Source organism: Parambassis ranga, chromosome 10 (assembly GCF_900634625.1).
Source record: "Parambassis ranga chromosome 10, fParRan2.1, whole genome shotgun sequence".
Taxonomy (NCBI): Eukaryota; Metazoa; Chordata; class Actinopteri; family Ambassidae; genus Parambassis; species Parambassis ranga.
This window is the reverse complement of record NC_041031.1, coordinates 22,881,290-22,897,605: the sequence shown is the minus strand read 5'-3', so window position 1 is coordinate 22,897,605 and position 16,316 is coordinate 22,881,290.

Sequence of the window (16,316 nt, the reverse complement as noted above, 5' to 3'; positions counted from 1 at the left end):
TATCATCTGCAGCTGCTCTGATGCAGAACAGCAAAATGTGATGAAATATTAAAATATGACAAAAGTTTGCTGCTCTGCCTGCAGTCAGATGGTAAAGGGCATGTCAGGATTGAGTTGACAACAGTACAGCCCTAACACACACACACACACACTGCTCGTTATTAACGAGTGGAGCCGCTGGCTGCTGTCAGGCCTCCATACACACCGTCACAAGCAGACAGCAAGATAATCATTTTTCAACCTGCTGGCATAAGCATTAAAACTCCTGTCGACCCCCCCCCCCCTCACCGCCGCCTCCCTCTCTTCTTCTTCTGCACATCGTCTATCTGTCTCACCCTCTGCCACTCTCAGATCTGCAGTTCTCATCGGTCCAGAAGCTCCAGCAGTGTCAGAGCACGCTGCAGCTTCTTATGAAGACGGCTGGAGGTATCAGATGTCGCGGCGCTCCGAGTGCGATCAGAGGAGGAAAAACAGGCAAAATATATAAATCGACTGTTTCCATCCTGCTTCTTCTGCCACGGCGTCCCATCATCCGCTGACACTTCCTGCTGCATCAGGACTTCAATCTTCTCATCTCAAGCTGTGAACAAAAGCTGATGTTCAGCGCCGCACACGTCACACAGAGAGGAAGATTCTCCACATCCTCACGTCCAGCTGGAAGAAACACAAACAGGAGGCGGCCGTGGTCAATACCTGCTCACACACTCCAGAAAAACCTGGTATAAGCAACAACACACATCATAACATTCACACACTGTACACAGCATTACACAAGAACTGACGCGCTGACAACATCTGTCACCCACAGTGGTCACACACTGATTAATCTGCACAAACCTTACTGTAACACACCTGTTGCACTGCTTCATATCAGGTCACACACACACACACACACTCTGTTCATTATTTCTGCTTGTGAGAGCCGTCAGCTCCTCAGTAAGAGAAGTAGCTATTGGCTGCCACTAACTGACGTCATTGCATAATTTCAAAGTGTTCAGACTAACACTGGAGCGTCTGTGGACAACCAAAGCAGATCCAAACAGAGGACAGAGGAACACACAGGAGACGACAGCGTGGAAAAACAGACGATCCGACAAGAACGAAGGGAGCACAGGACATAACACAAGGAGGGTGACAAGACACAGGTGAGACACATCAGGGCGGGGCAGGTCATCCTGAAGGAGAGAAACAAGAGGAAGTCAAACTGACGGGGAACACAGGTTTTCAAAATAAAACTGAAAGGACACGAGACACAACTGCAGACAGAGGAGGTCAGAGACAGGACGGGAAGGAAACTATACAATACACTTAGAAGAGACGTAAAAGGACACAGAGGACTCTCTGCATTTTTACAGCCTACAAAGAGGTCTTCACAGAAAGCTGCAGGTCTGACAGACACTCTCTGAGTGCTGGTCATGTGACCGCTGCTCCCATGTGACTCCATCACGGAGGGCAGGTCATTTTCCTGACTGTGTGTCACACAGAGACCTTCAGAAAGTTTGAATCTTTCTTCTGTTTTTAGAGTTTCTTCATGACTGACTGAAAAAAAACCACTAAAAATTCAAATAGTACAAATAAACCTCGTCAGTGTCCGAGAGGATTTCCACTGTGATTACATTTGTTTGGTTTCCTGAAAATCAAAGAGTGTTTTTCAAAGTGTTTAACGTCCTGCTGCTGCCGATCTGATTAACATGATGTGATTTGATTTGATTTGAAGCAGCGGTGTGAGCTGAAGGTTTCATTTCAGTAAGACAAAAGAAGCAGAACATGAAACACCGAGCCGCAAACCCACAGGGACGCAGGGTAAGAATAGATCTGATTAAAAGGACGCACACACACACACACACACACACAGTGGGAGTTTGTAAATAAATCACTGTTATTAGATTTGACAGAGATTTTTCCTCATTTCCTCATTTCTCTGTCTTCTGTGTTTTGCTCTTCTTTAATTTTTGATCTAATAAAACTGTTTCCGTGTGTGTTTCTAACAGGACGCCTGCACCGCCTCTGAACTGTCACTGTTTTCCTTCTGCTCGTCTTCCTCCCCTCAAACAAACATTACATCGATTTCCACTTCACGTCTGTTATTTTGTTTTAATCTGTCAAAGCAGCTTTTCAGCATAATGTCCGTTTAAAGGCCTTAAACACAGAACGCAGCAGCAGACTGTGGTTTATTTGGGATAAATGACCACTTTGCCTGCAGATGTTACAGCTTCAACATAATATCATGCAAATCTGTTAAATGTGTGATAATAAACAGACTCTTCAGCCCTTTAGGCTCTAAATAGACATAATCCTAAAGTGAAGAAATGTTGATCAGCTTTTAGTGAAATGACTGCGCCGAGCTTTATGAGGCAGCTGGATCCACACAGCAGCCGTCAGAGCTTCAGCTCATCACACATCGACTTCCTGCCATGTCACATATGTTCAGAAGAAGCGGCCCGCTGTTTGAAATATATAGAAAAAACTTCAATAAAATCTCAGATTCTGCTCAGAATTTGTAAATTTTTATAAACTGGGGGGGAAATTTGGGGAGGTTTTTTTGAACAAGTTTCTGATTTTTTCTGAATAATAAATGTTGTGTGGTGGCTAAGAGGACCCACAGACATGTGAAGCAAATCAAAGCCAAGGTTTAAAAATCAAAACTCAAACCAAATTCCACAACGTACAACAAGGCAAAAAAAAAAAAAAACAACCAAACAATAAGAAGTAACCCAGGGGGAGGACAGAGGAGCATGGAGGGACATGGAGGACGACACGGTGCGAGACAGCAGACGAACCGACAAGAACAAGGGGAGCACAGGACTTAAATAGACAAGGAGACAAGACACAGGTGAGACCATTGACAGTAAAAACTATGGACAGAGCTTCCGTGACGTCACCTGTTTGTTTCTGAAGAGCCGTTCTGAGGCTCGGTGGGAGGTTCCGGGACGTGATGACCGCCGCCATGTTGACAGCGTCACGTCCGCCAAAACTCCAAATATGGACAAAGAGGGGGAGCACGATCGGGGTTTAGGGGGGCGGGCGATCGTGGAAGCAGGAAACTCACGTTGTGATACGTCAACTGTCTGTCACTCAAGCGGCAACGCCCATAATTATGCGTGATTTTAAGTCAGAATACAATTGAAACGAGTGAGTTGTAAAAAAATTCAACCCCCCTACAATCGACACTAGAAGAGAACCTATCATCTGAGACCAGAGTGGTTTTTTGTACCAGGCTGTAAACATGTTAATTTCTGCTGTGAAGTCGGCCATTTTAACATGGGAGTCTATGGGAAATTACTCGCTTTTGGAGCCAGCCCCCAGTGGTTGCAGCGTGAATTACAAGTTTTGACACTTCCGCATGGGCTTCAACTTTGAGCCCCGAAGGTTGCCGCTTGGGTTAGACACAATCAGGGCGGGGCGGGAAAAAACAGGAAGTAAAACACCAGGGAACACACAAGGAGGACAGGACTTTCAAAATAAAACAGGAAGCACAAGCAGGGAACACATGAGGAGGACAGGAGACAACAACAAACCCAGGAGGTCAGGGCAGGAAGGAGAACTGAGAACCAAGATGTCAGAATAAACAGAGAACTGCCTCTGATCATTGTTATATAGATTCTTAGTTTTACACAGCGGCACACTGAGAAAGTGTGTTTTAGTGAAAGGAGGGCGACTAATAACTCAGAAGTGGAACGTCTGCTAATAACCAAAGTAAGTTTGATCCAGAGAACCACAGGCGTGGCGTGTAACCAGAGAATATGTATGTATTTATTCGGCCTCAGTGATTAGCTGCTGATGAGCCGATCAATATGATGTTTTCGTTTTAAGAGTACAAATACACACATCTAGATAATCACAGGAGTGTTCAGCTTCTCATCAGCTCAGCCTCAGAGTTTTGCAGATTTAAGGATTTCTTCAGTGGTGAAGTGTGTTATTGATGGTTACCTGTACACACATAGGAGCTGCTGTGATCTGGATCTGGATCATTTTAATTAATTTTAATTTGAAGACTGTATCAAATATACGCTAAATAATGCAGCAGTTTTTTCATTAGACCCATTTACCGCACATACCGCCTGCTACTTCCTACTGCTAAATCAAAAAGTCACCTACACCCACAGAGAACTGAACTAATGATACAAGCGACCTCTCAGGGTCTCTCAGGGTTTGTCATTTGCTTTATCATAACTTTTATTCTCATTAAATGTTTTTTCCCTTTAGTTGTTTTTATTGGATCTCTGTCATTATACTGGCGTATTCTCTTCAGACCTCCTGTGACCCCTGAGAGAAGGTGACAGGTGAACTTGTGTTTCATCACCAGGATGATGACAGTCCTGGAAACACTGTGGAAACACTGTGTGTGTGTGTGTGTGTGTGTGTTGAGTGGAAATTTTCCCTTTGTTAATCCAATTTCCATTTTCCTGTCGCTAATCTGCTTTACAGAAGAAAACAAGTCTGTTGCTGCCACTCTGGCCTGCAGCCCCTGTGTGTGTGTGTGTGTGTGCGTGCTAGTTAGCAAAGCATAAATTGGATTACCCCATGAGGTCATTGTGTAATCGATTAATTGAAAAATCCCTGATAAGGATGAAAACAGTCATTAATGCCGCAGCGGCTGACGAAACCTTTTTGATATCGAGTGCAGAGAGGCGGAGTGATGCTCAGATCATGGTGCTCAGGTGAAGCGGTCACATACGCTTCATCTAAATGGAAGCAAAAACTTCAATATCTATAATGAGGTGCTGTCTGTAGCATCACACGTCACACAGGTCAGATGTGTCAGGCTGAAAGAACAACAGATCACAACCACATCTCTGAGAGGAGACCCTCAGGTCAGCACCGTCCTCCAGCACTGTCAGTGATGAGGCCCCCCCCCACGTGTGCCTGTCATCAGGGGCTTGTACACGACTGTAGCAAAGATTTTAGAAACAGCGAGGTCCAAACAAAAGTCCCCTGTACAGTCACAACACGGTGCATCATGAAAGGTCCGGAGCGCCGTACAGCCAAGCTTATCACCTTACCTTAGAGGGATAAGATAGGGAGCCTGATGCTGTGTCCATGGCAACCGTTGGTGTTAGTGTCATAGCGACCAGGAGAGCTCCCAGGACACAACATGTAGAGCCTTAAAGGAGAGAAGACGGCTCAGCTCAGCTGCAGAGACAGAGGAGAGAGTGTGTGTGTGAGTGTGTGTGTGTATTTTGGCACTCTAATTGGCAGACCCTTCTGTCAATCTCAAAGCAGGAAGGGTGGTCACACCTGACTTCACAGGTTTGATTGACAGGCCCAGGGGACCAATCACAGAGCCAGTCTGGCTTCAGACCACCTGGAGAACAGCTCGCTCTCTCTCTCTCTCCTCTTCTTCTTCAGGTGAACTGGAGCTTTTTTCAAAGTATTTTCTCTTCACAGTTTTTAAATTGAACTTTTCTCGTCCATTCGGCCATCACCCCCCCCCCCCCCACACACACACACACTTTTCATCTGTCCATCATCCTTCACTTCCTGCATATGGATGAATCAAAAAGCAGAAAGAAGAAGAAGATGAGGCTTTAAAGGGCTTTTACACTAATGCAGCTGTAATGGTTGTATGGTGTGTGTGTGTGTGTGTGTGTGTGTGTGTGTGTGTGTGTGTGTGTGTGTGTGGGGTTATCATTCAGACCTTAAAAGACCCCAGAGGAAACATTCTGATCCATCTGTGCTGCACTGTCATAGAGGCAAAATCCATCACACACACTGATCGATGAACAGGTGAGCTGAATGATAAACTGGTCGATAGATTGTTGGAACACAGGATCAATGATTCAGACAATACATGGATCAATGAGGTGGTAAAACACCAGAACAACTGACCACTCAATAAATATATATTTTTTCTGGTGTAAGAAATAAAAACTAAATAATAATTTTCAACAGTTATTTCTTACACATTTGTACATTTCTGATCATTTCTTTGATTTTCTGAGTGAAATCTGAACGAGCTCTCGGCTGCCGCGGCCTCTTCCTGCTGCTGATGCCTCCTCGCTGCCTCATACACAAACACATCCTGACTGAACCATGGGCTTCTTCTCCACGAAGCCTCTGCTGCTCCTTCACACCGTCTCTCGTTAGTCCTGCAGGCAGATGAAGTGATCAATCAGGAGGCTGCTGTGCGGTGGAAACACTCTCAGTGAAGCACACCAGTTATTCCAGCTGTCAGCATCCTGACGCTCATCACCTCCATCTTTTTTCTCCGACTTGTCAAAAGCCTGCTGAGACGTTTTTACTTAAGAGCACAATTTAACTTGTCGTGATCTTAAAATAAAACTGCCCCGAGGTTTTTTTATTTAATGATGAACAATCAGGCGCTGCTGCCTTTTCAAACGGAGCCTTCCGATCGCTTGTAATGACGGCAGGTTGACAGGCTGGAGGAAATCCAGTTCTGATGAATTAAGCTGCTCTTGGCTCTTTCACGGCTGCTTTTCATGTCGGGTTTTACGTCCGCTTCCGCTCTGAGCTGCTTTTAACTGTTAAAACGCACACACAGCTGTCATGTGAATGCATTAAAAGGACGATCCTTCAGGATTTTCACCGCTTTAGTTTCACAGCTGAAGATGAAAAGCATTCGGATCAGAACTGTTCCTTCAAATTAGGACGTCTGTGACGCCGCAAACTGAGACAAACATGACAAATGTGCAGCGCCAACTGTCCACTGAACAACATAACAACATAACAAGTCCCAGAACTCTTATCAACACGTTCCTGTGTTAACCTGTGTGACCTTTATGCTTCCTCACAAAGACGACAACAGTCCTTACCAGGCATGCTAACCGCTACAAGCTAGCTTTCAAAAATGGCCCTGTAGTTTTAGACCCTGTAGTTTATGCTCCTATACTTTTTGGTCCTCTAGTTTTGGGCCCTGTAGTTTATGCTCCTGTAGTTTTAGACCCTGTAGTTTATGGTCCTCTAGTTTTTGGTCCTGTAGTTTTTGGCCCTGTAGTTTTAGACCCTGTAGTTTATGGTCCTCTAGTTTTTGGTCCTGTAGTTTTGGGCTCTGTATTTTATGGTCCTCTAGTTTTTGGGCTCTGTAGTTTATGGGCCTGTAGTTTTAGACCCTATAGTTTATGGTCCTGTGGTTTTAGGTCCTGTAGTTTAGACCCTATAGTTTATGGTCCTGTAGTTTATGGGCCTGTAGTTTTAGACCCTATAGTTTATGGTCCTGTGGTTTTAGGTCCTGTGGTTTTAGGTCCTGTAGTTTCAGGCCCTGTAGTTTTTTCATCCTGTAGTTTTTGGCCCTGCAGTTTTAGACCCTCTAGTTTTTGGCCCTGTAGTTTTAGACCCTATAGTTTATGGTCCTGTGGTTTTAAGTCCTGTAGTTTTAGACCCTATAGTTTATGGTCCTGTGGATTTAAGTCCTGTAGTTTTAGACCCTATAGTTTATGGTCCTGTGGTTTTAGGTCCTGTGGTTTTAGGTCCTGTAGTTTCAGGCCCTGTAGTTTTTGGTCCTGTAGTTTTTGGCCCTGCAGTTTTAGACCCTCTAGTTTATGGGCCTGTAGTTTATGGTCCTGTAGTTTCAGGCCCTGTAGTTTTAGGCCCTGTAGTTTTTGGTCCTGTAGTTTTTGGCCCTGCAGTTTTAGACCCTCTAGTTTATGGGCCTCTAGTTTTAGACCCTATAGTTTATGGGCCTGTGTTTTTAGGTCCTGTAGTTTCAGGCCCTGTAGTTCTTGGCCCTGTAGTTTTTGAACACCTCTGTGTCGGCTTCGTGTCTCTCTGCAGTCCGTCCTTGTTGCTCTGATCAAGAACTTTCTTTCTTCTTCGGGGTCGTTCTGAAAGCTGCAGCGACCTTTGACCTCCTTCATAGATGAGCTGCATCATTACAGCAGCACGTGCCGTGAGTGGAGGACAGTCCGGCCTTTAATGTCCGCTTACAGAGATTGATTATTGGACTGTTCAGTAATAGGCATCTGATTGGCTCTATCTTTAGGTAATAAGACCATTGATTATTTTGGCATTTGCACCATTGATTAGCTGGTGTGAGGATTACTTTGGGTCCCTATCAAGTGGTGGGTTGGGAGTCACAAGACCGAAGCTTCCTTTCATGTAATTAAAGGACCATTACACCCAAATGTGGTCACTGCTGTGTTTTCTGACACCTGCAGTCACTCCTGCTTCATCATTGATATTTTAACCTTGTGCACCAATTTACAACATCTACCATCAATCAAGCTGCTGAGCTCTTCACTGCTGATAAAAAAATCAAACTGTGGATGTTGACAGACCTAAATAAGTTCAGTAGAGCTGCAGATGGCTGTGATTGGTCAGGAGGCGGGACCAGGTGTTTCACTGTGTTTCTCTGTGTTCAAATCATTTAACTAATGCTGTTTATCCAGGAGAGAGATTAAGACTGCCTGCACAAACACTGGGGTGTGTGTCTGTCTGTGTGTGTGTGACACTTGCCTGTGTTTTCCTCACAGGCAGACAGGATCTGCCTCTGTGTGTCCACCGGATGAGCTGAACGACAGAGGGATGAAGCCTCAGACCTGTCGATGTGCTCGTGCTCTTCCAGCTTTTCTCTGCTTTGTGTCTTTGAGTGTGATCAACAGACAGTGAACGCTGACGTGTGCGTCTTCAAAGCGGCTGCAGCCCAGTGAAGGTAGGAGACAGCAGGAATCCCCCTGAGGTGCAGACGCTGGTGGAGTAAAGCCACTTCAGCTGCAGCTGAAATGCCGGGCGGGTCTCTCCTGTGGGATGAAGGTGGGGATGGAGAGGAGAGGCCCAGATTCAAGCTGTCAGTGATAAAATATGAAGATTGTGGAATTGTAGCAGGATTTCAGACTCACATAAAAAGGCGTTCAGGTTTTCAGTGTGTAGGTTAGCAGTAGCTTTGCTGCCTCATTACTGCAGCAAGAAAGAGCCAAACTGTGATCGTTTCACAAACCTAACCTACCTAAAACCTAAAACTCTACTAAAAGGCAGGTGCCGGTTCTGATGGCATCATTTCTGTGAGCTGTTTCTGTGCAGACAGACACAAAAAGTGATCATCCAGATCCTCATGATCTGCTCTGAAGCTGCAGCGATGATCAATGAATGGAAGCTTGAACTGTTAATCTGAAACAGGCACCATCAAACGTCAGGACACACGGATTGATGGATCACAGTAAGTTAATGAACGATCATGAGCTGCAGATCTAGACTGCACACAGAGTCCATACACTTTTGGTCACATAGTGAACATTTTTATGACAGGAAGTAAAGTGGACAGTTTTAATGTATGATTCCACTCCTAAAGACGACATGGGTGTGGCGTCTTCTTTGACCTTTGACCTCCAGGCTTGTTGTCATGCGGCCTGGGTGCCAGCGGGGAGGGGCCGCCTTTGATTTCCTCTCTTTTCATGCTGCCTGTCACCTTCTCTGCTGCTTTAAAGCCGTGCAGGACAGGAGTTTGGCAACTTTCAGTGCGAGGTGTGGAAAAAAGAAAAGAAATAAAACCGAGAGGAGAGGAGGAAGAGAAGGAGGAGGAGGAGGAAAGATGAGGGAGCGGCGGATCAAAGCCACCTGGGACGGAGAGATAGAATTTAAGTCAGGCGCTAACAAATGATGTACACAGCTAACGTGTGCCAGGAGAAAGAGACGGAGACAGACTCCCGACGAGGGACGAAAACAAACCTGCTATCAGGGATTAGAGCGAGGAGCTGAGCCTTTCAACCACTTCCTTTCAGCCCCGAAATGAAAACACAAAAGAGGAGGAACGCCGCTTTGGATGCTGGGAGTTTGAGCCTGAGGAGCTGGACATCCTGGTGATGGCTCGACGTGTCCGTCAGGCGACATGCGAACCACAGAGGTGTCAGTGAGGAAGCCTCCGAGGGCCTGCGGTGACTGAGGGTCTCTTTAAAGAGTCTTTCTGAAGTAAAGCGTAGCGCAGGATGTTTCAAAAAGATGCCGCTTTGTTAAGTTTTGCTAGCATCAGCTCCGCGGAGGTTTGACGGCATCCGTACAGCTGAGACTCAGGAGATCTGAAGCCGTTTGATGGCCGTGTTTTTATTTAATATGTCCTCAGATTCGGAGTCAGAATTAATTACATGAACTTTTCTGCATGCGTCGTTTAAAAAATGCTACACAGGTGCATGGATTAGAAATGTGTGGCCTCTTTATGCTACACGGTTTATTTAAAAATCCTAAAAAAATAAAAAAAATGAACCTGTTTGCTCAAATATTTTTATGTAAAAAAACAAAAACATTCCGCACCCCTCAGCACAACGAGGACGCCATGATTGACTCAAATGTGACCAGCAGTCACATGACGAAAATTCATCAAGTATTACATAAAATCAGCTGCTTCTACCCATGTTTTTGGGTACAAGTTTAGCGCCAGCCCTCAAGTGGTCACTCAGAGAACTGCAGTTTCACATTTCTCAGCTTTGGAGGTTACCAAAATGCAGGGAAAAATATTAACATGTATTTCTATGAACACAGTGATGGATACGTTTTGGAGATTAAATTTGTTTCTTTATTTGTGTAGATTCAGGTTAGCATGTAGCAGCTAACGAGGCAGATATTCATTTTTAGGAGGTGATGGAGGTCAAGACCTGAGCAACAACTATGAGTAAATACTGATTTAAATGGATTAGAAAGGAGGATTGTGTGTATGTGTCTGTCTGCTTGTTGTTTGTTGTGTGTGTGTGTGTGTGTGTGTGTGTGTGTGTGTGTGTTGTCAGGCTGTTTTACAGTGTTTTTGCGCCCTAGTGGTGAAAAGTCACATGTTTCTGTTTCAAAATGAGGAATAATCAGAAGTACAGCAACTGTGACTGGATTTAGAAATGAACCCGAGTGCACACACACACACAGACACACACACACACAGAGCCCTGTATAATTGCTTTCTTAAGGAGGTGATGGTGGTGAGCAAACAGCATTACCGTGGCGTGACGCCGCAGTAACATATTTTGATCATTAAAACTCCCGCTGTAGTATTTTGTGTTAAACTCGGCCGCGGAGTCGTCTCCTCTGACAGATGCTAATTGAAACTGGCCAATTATGTGTTGAGGAAAGGCCGGCAATTTGTAAAGCAGACAGCAGCTGATTTAAGGCGAGTATCAGCGGGGCCTTCGCCCGCTCTCCACTGAGGCTTTAATGAATATTCACTCCTCAGTCTGACTGCAGAGGAGCTGCAGACGCAAACTCTGTGAGAGGAAATCAAACAGCACACACACACTGACTGATGGCTCATTAATTAACTGACTGTAAAGTCTATCAGCAAGAAGGGGGACTGTTGTAAGGATCAATTAAAAACTATTAGCGTCGACATACAGTAGAGCTGCAGGTGGTGATTAACGCGCTCCTGGACTGAAGTGACAGCTTGATAAAGACCTTCACCTACAGCCAGACAGAAGGAGCCCCGGTCAGCCGGAAAAACCAGAACTACGTTAAAATGAATGTGCTGCATATATGTTGTCAGCGGTTAGCTCATGGAGAATACTGCAGGAACGAGCACCCAGAAACCTGTTAGCATGTTAGCATGACTTCACAACGGTAGCCAAAAATGGCGGAACAGAAGGTGATGTAAATACTTTCACTTAAACGTGGAGGTCTGTGAGGATCGTCTGTGAGGCAGCCTCTAGTGGCCACCTGAGGAAGTTTTTTTCTCCTCCTCCTCTCGGTCTCGCCTCCAGTTTCTCTCCTCTGTAACTTTACTTGTTATTTCCTCTGTTTTCTCCTCCTGCTGTTTTTTTTTTGTTGCCTTTCCGCTGACTCAGCTTTCACACCCATTTTCTCTGAGAAAACAGCCTCTCCACTCTCCACTCTCATGCTCCGAAACAATTTTCTCCTCAGTATTGTTCCAGAAGCCGGCCGTCTCCTCGGAGTTTTGTGTGGCTGCTCTTTCCGCCGAGGCTCGGGGACGGATGAGTCATTAGTCTTCCTGTAGGTTTTTCGCTGCAGACTGAATTGCGTCTTTGTTCCTATAAATCTAATAAAGAGCCTGATTGCTTTTGCTAATCATCCTGCGTCTTCCTGCTGCTGCTTATTGCTGCCATTAATTTCTGAGATAACTGGCCCTCTGCTGGAGCACAGAGCCACCGATAACAGCGCTCAGTGTGTGTGTGTGTAAACTAAACAAGGGGAGTTCCTCAGAGGCTGGAGGAAATGTATTTTCTCCTGGTAGAATAGAGAGGGTGCACTTTTTTCCATGGGTCACAGTCTCCTCGATGTCCACAGATCATGTTTTTTATGTAGCTGTGAGAAAATGGAAATGTCCCTTTAGTCAGCCTTCACCGTCTCCTCCTGATATTTTGTGTACAAACACTCGGTCCCTCATTACCGGCGTCTCGCACGGCCTTCAGCAACCGGGCCGCTGAGCTTCTTCCGGCTCGTCCAGCAGCAGGACATCCGGCCCGGCTCTCCGCACGGCGGCGCTTCCTTCCTTCCTTCCCTCTGCTCCGCTAATTAGCCGGAGTCACGTTGCGCCGAGCCGCCTGCCGGCTCTTATTTAGTCGTGTTCTTCCCTCCATCTCTTCGGCGTGGCAGCCGGTGTGTTTATTCCTCCGTGTTTAATGAGAAGTTCACCACAAACACGTTTGTGCTATTCACTCCATGTTTTGTGGCCGCAGCATTGATAATGTGAATGATAATGTATTGATCCATCCAGGAGCACCTGTCACCGCAGAACTGCCACCAGTGGAGGAGAGCTCTCTGTGTAATTACACTCATGAGTGTGTGGTCTCATACAGGAAATGAAATAGCGCTTTCAGAGCTACAGGCTACATCCAAACACATCGGAATATAATTGTGCTCTATTAAAAAGCCCATTGATCTCTGGTGTATTGATTTTTCCCTGTGCTAATGGACAGTATTGTCTCCCAGCTCTATAATGATGCATCAACAAATAAAGAAACATGGCTCTCAAACACTTTTGTCTGAACCCTAATTGGTCACAAAGAGGGGCCGGATATTTAGCACAACACATCAAAGGCCGTGCTGCTGAAAGTGAGATGAGGCCCGGCGGGCAGGTGAGACGGAGCTCGGCTCAATACGAGCATCGACCTTATACGGATCTGCTTTTCACAGCATCCTATCGATCTGCTCACAGAGGATATTTACATTTCACATGTATTGTTTATGTGACAGCTGACTGAAAACTCAGGTCCACAAACAGAAAACAGACCAGAAGGAGCAGCGCTCAGGTTAAACAGCAGATCAGGAGCAGGAGGGACTGAAAACCAGGTGAGAGGGAGAGAGCCTGTCTCCCAAATATAACGATCCATTTAACCTTTGGTAATGTTTGCCATATTTATTAGGCCTTAATGGCACAAACGATAATGCCGAAGCAGTTTGTTCAGCTGGCAGAGGCGATAAATATTTAATATAGACGAGTCATCAATACAGCATTTAAGCAAACATTTAACTGAAGTGGAGTCTGATGTGATCTTTGATCACGATCAGCAGCTGAAAATCAATAGCAGACGCTGCGCTCCCCATGCAGTCTGAGAACGGACCAATCACAGCTGTTCGCTTTTTCCCACTGAGAGTCTTTACTGATGCTGCAGGACGTTTCTGAGACTCACACAAGATGGTGGACCTGTTAGCCTGTTAGCATCGCAGCTACCAGCTGTATTCTGCAGACTGCGTTTTATTTCCTCACGTTTTCCATCACGCTGCACATTCAAACGCGGCGCCGTGGGCGGACGTGCCCGATAAGGGAAAGTCTCCGAAGCGTTTTATGAAATCTTTGGACGCGTGGGCAGACGTGTGTGTGAGAAACCATGGCGACCCTCGGAGGTTTGTTTTTGTTTCCTCGTCAGAATCTCGAGGAGTAAATTCCTGGAAGAATTGTGGGAAAAAAAGGAGCATCTTTAATGGTGACCTCACGGTAAAAACAAATCCTCCACGTCTTCTTCTGTGGTTTGTGGCTGTCGCAGCAGACGAGAACACATTTCTATTCTTATTATTTTTTTACTTTTCCTTCTCTGTTCTGGAAACAGCAGGAAATGATTCACACGCTCATTATAACTCAGTGTCTGTCTTAACTTAACTGTTCTCTCGCTGTCTTTGCTTCCTCCACCTTTCCTCCACCTTTCTGTTTTCTGTCAGCCTAATAATGTTTACAGACAGCGTATTAAAAGCATGACGTGCTGACATGTTCGTGTAAATAAACCTGATCAAATGAGATTTATTGTTTTCTCTTCCTAATTGCCAATTAATCAAACTCAAACATACACACACATAAAAACACAGCTTAGACACTGAGAATCATCCTGACAGGTTATTTTGTGCAGTCAGAGGTGTGACACGATGCTGAGTGTCTGTCACACACACACACACACACACGCGCTTGGCTCCGCCTCATCAATAACACGACTTCCCAGCATCGATGGCCGTTCCATTTAAAAAGCCAACAGCTAATTCACACGGCTGGTTGTGTTGTTTGGAGGTGCGGCCGTCGTCCAATGGGAGACGAGCGTGCACTCCATCTCATCTCCGTCGCCTTCGGCTCTCCATCACGGTGAGGAGGCGGCAGGTCTGAAAATGTTTCCTGTTGTTGTCACAGCAGCTCTCGTCAGGCTGTGCTTCCAGTCCGGCGGTGTGAAGATGGAGGTTTGATTCTGTTACCAGATGAATCCGGGTGATAAATGTACGTCGTAGTTTTCTGACATACACTCAACAAAAATATAAACGCAACACTTTTGTTTTTGCTCCCATGTTTCATGAGATGGACTTGAAGATCTAAACTTCATTCCAGATACACAATATTACCATTCCTCTCAAACATTGTTCACAAATCTGTCTAAATGTGTGATAGTGAGCACTTCTGCTTTGCTGAGATAATCCATCCCACCTCACAGGTGTGCCACATCAAGATGCTGATCTGACATCATGATTAGTGCACAGGTGTACCTCAAACTGCCCACAATAAAAGGCCACCCTGAAATGTGCAGTTTTGTCTCACAGCAAAATGCCACAGATGCCACAAGCATTGAGGGAGCGTGCAATTGGCATGCTGACAGCAGGAATGTCAACCAGATCTGTTGCTCGTGCATTGAATGTTCATTTCTCCACCATAAGCCGTCTCCAAAGGCGTTTCAGAGAATATGGCAGTACATCCAACCGGCCTCACAACCGCAGACCACGAGTAACCACACCAGCCCAGGACCTCCACATCCAGCAGGTTCACCTCCGAGATCGTCTGAGACCAGCCACTCAGACAGCTGCTGAAACAATTGGTTTGCATAACCAAACAATTTCTGCACAAACTGTCAGAAACCGTCTCAGGGAAGCTCAACTGCATGCTCGTCGTCCTCATCGGGGTCTTAACCTGACTCCAGATCGTCGCCGTAACAGACTTGAGTGGGCAAATGCTCACATTCGATGGCGTCTAGCACGTTGGAGAGGTGTTCTCTTCACGGATGAATCTCGGTTTACATTGTTCAGGGCAGATGGCAGACAGCGTGTGTGGCGTCGTGTGGGTGAGCGCTTTGCTGATGTCAATGTTGTGGATCGAGTGGCCCATGGTGGTGGTGGGGTCATGGTATGGGCAGGCATCTGTTATGGACGAAGAACACAGGTGCATTTTATTGATGGCATTTTGAATGCACAGAGATACCGTGATGAGATCCTGAGGCCCATTGTTGTGCCATACATCCATGAACATCACCTCATGTTTCAGCAAGATAATGCACAGCCCCATGTTGCAAGGATCTGTACACAATTCTTGGAAGCTGAAAATGTCCCAGTTCTTGCATGGCCAGCATACTCACCGGACATGTCACCCATTGAACATGTTTGGGATGTGCTTGACCGGCGTATACGACAGCGTGCACCAGTTCCCACTAATATCCAGCAACTTCGCACAGCCATTGAAGAGGAGTGGACCAACATTCCACAGGCCACAATAGACAATCTGATAAACTCTATGCGAAGAAGATGTGTTGCACCTCATGAGGCAAATGGTGGTCACACCAGATACTGACTGGTTCTGAGTCCCCAGACCGCCAATAAAGCAGAAACAAAATGCACATTTCAGGGTGGCCTTTTATTGTGGGCAGTTTAAGGTACACCTGTGCACTAATCATGATGTCAGATCAGCATCTTGATGTGGCACACCTGTGAGGTGGGATGGATTATCTCAGCAAAGCAGAAGTGCTCACTATCACACATTTAGACAGATTTGTGAACAATGTTTGAGAGGAATGGTAATATTGTGTATCTGGAATGAAGTTTAGATCTTCAAGTCCATCTCATGAAACATGGGAGCAAAAACAAAAGTGTTGCGTTTATATTTTTGTTGAGTGTATAAACTCTGTGGAGGTTACTGTGGGTGATGATCCATCATGTATACACACACACTCACTGCTTCCTCTGCAGTCACA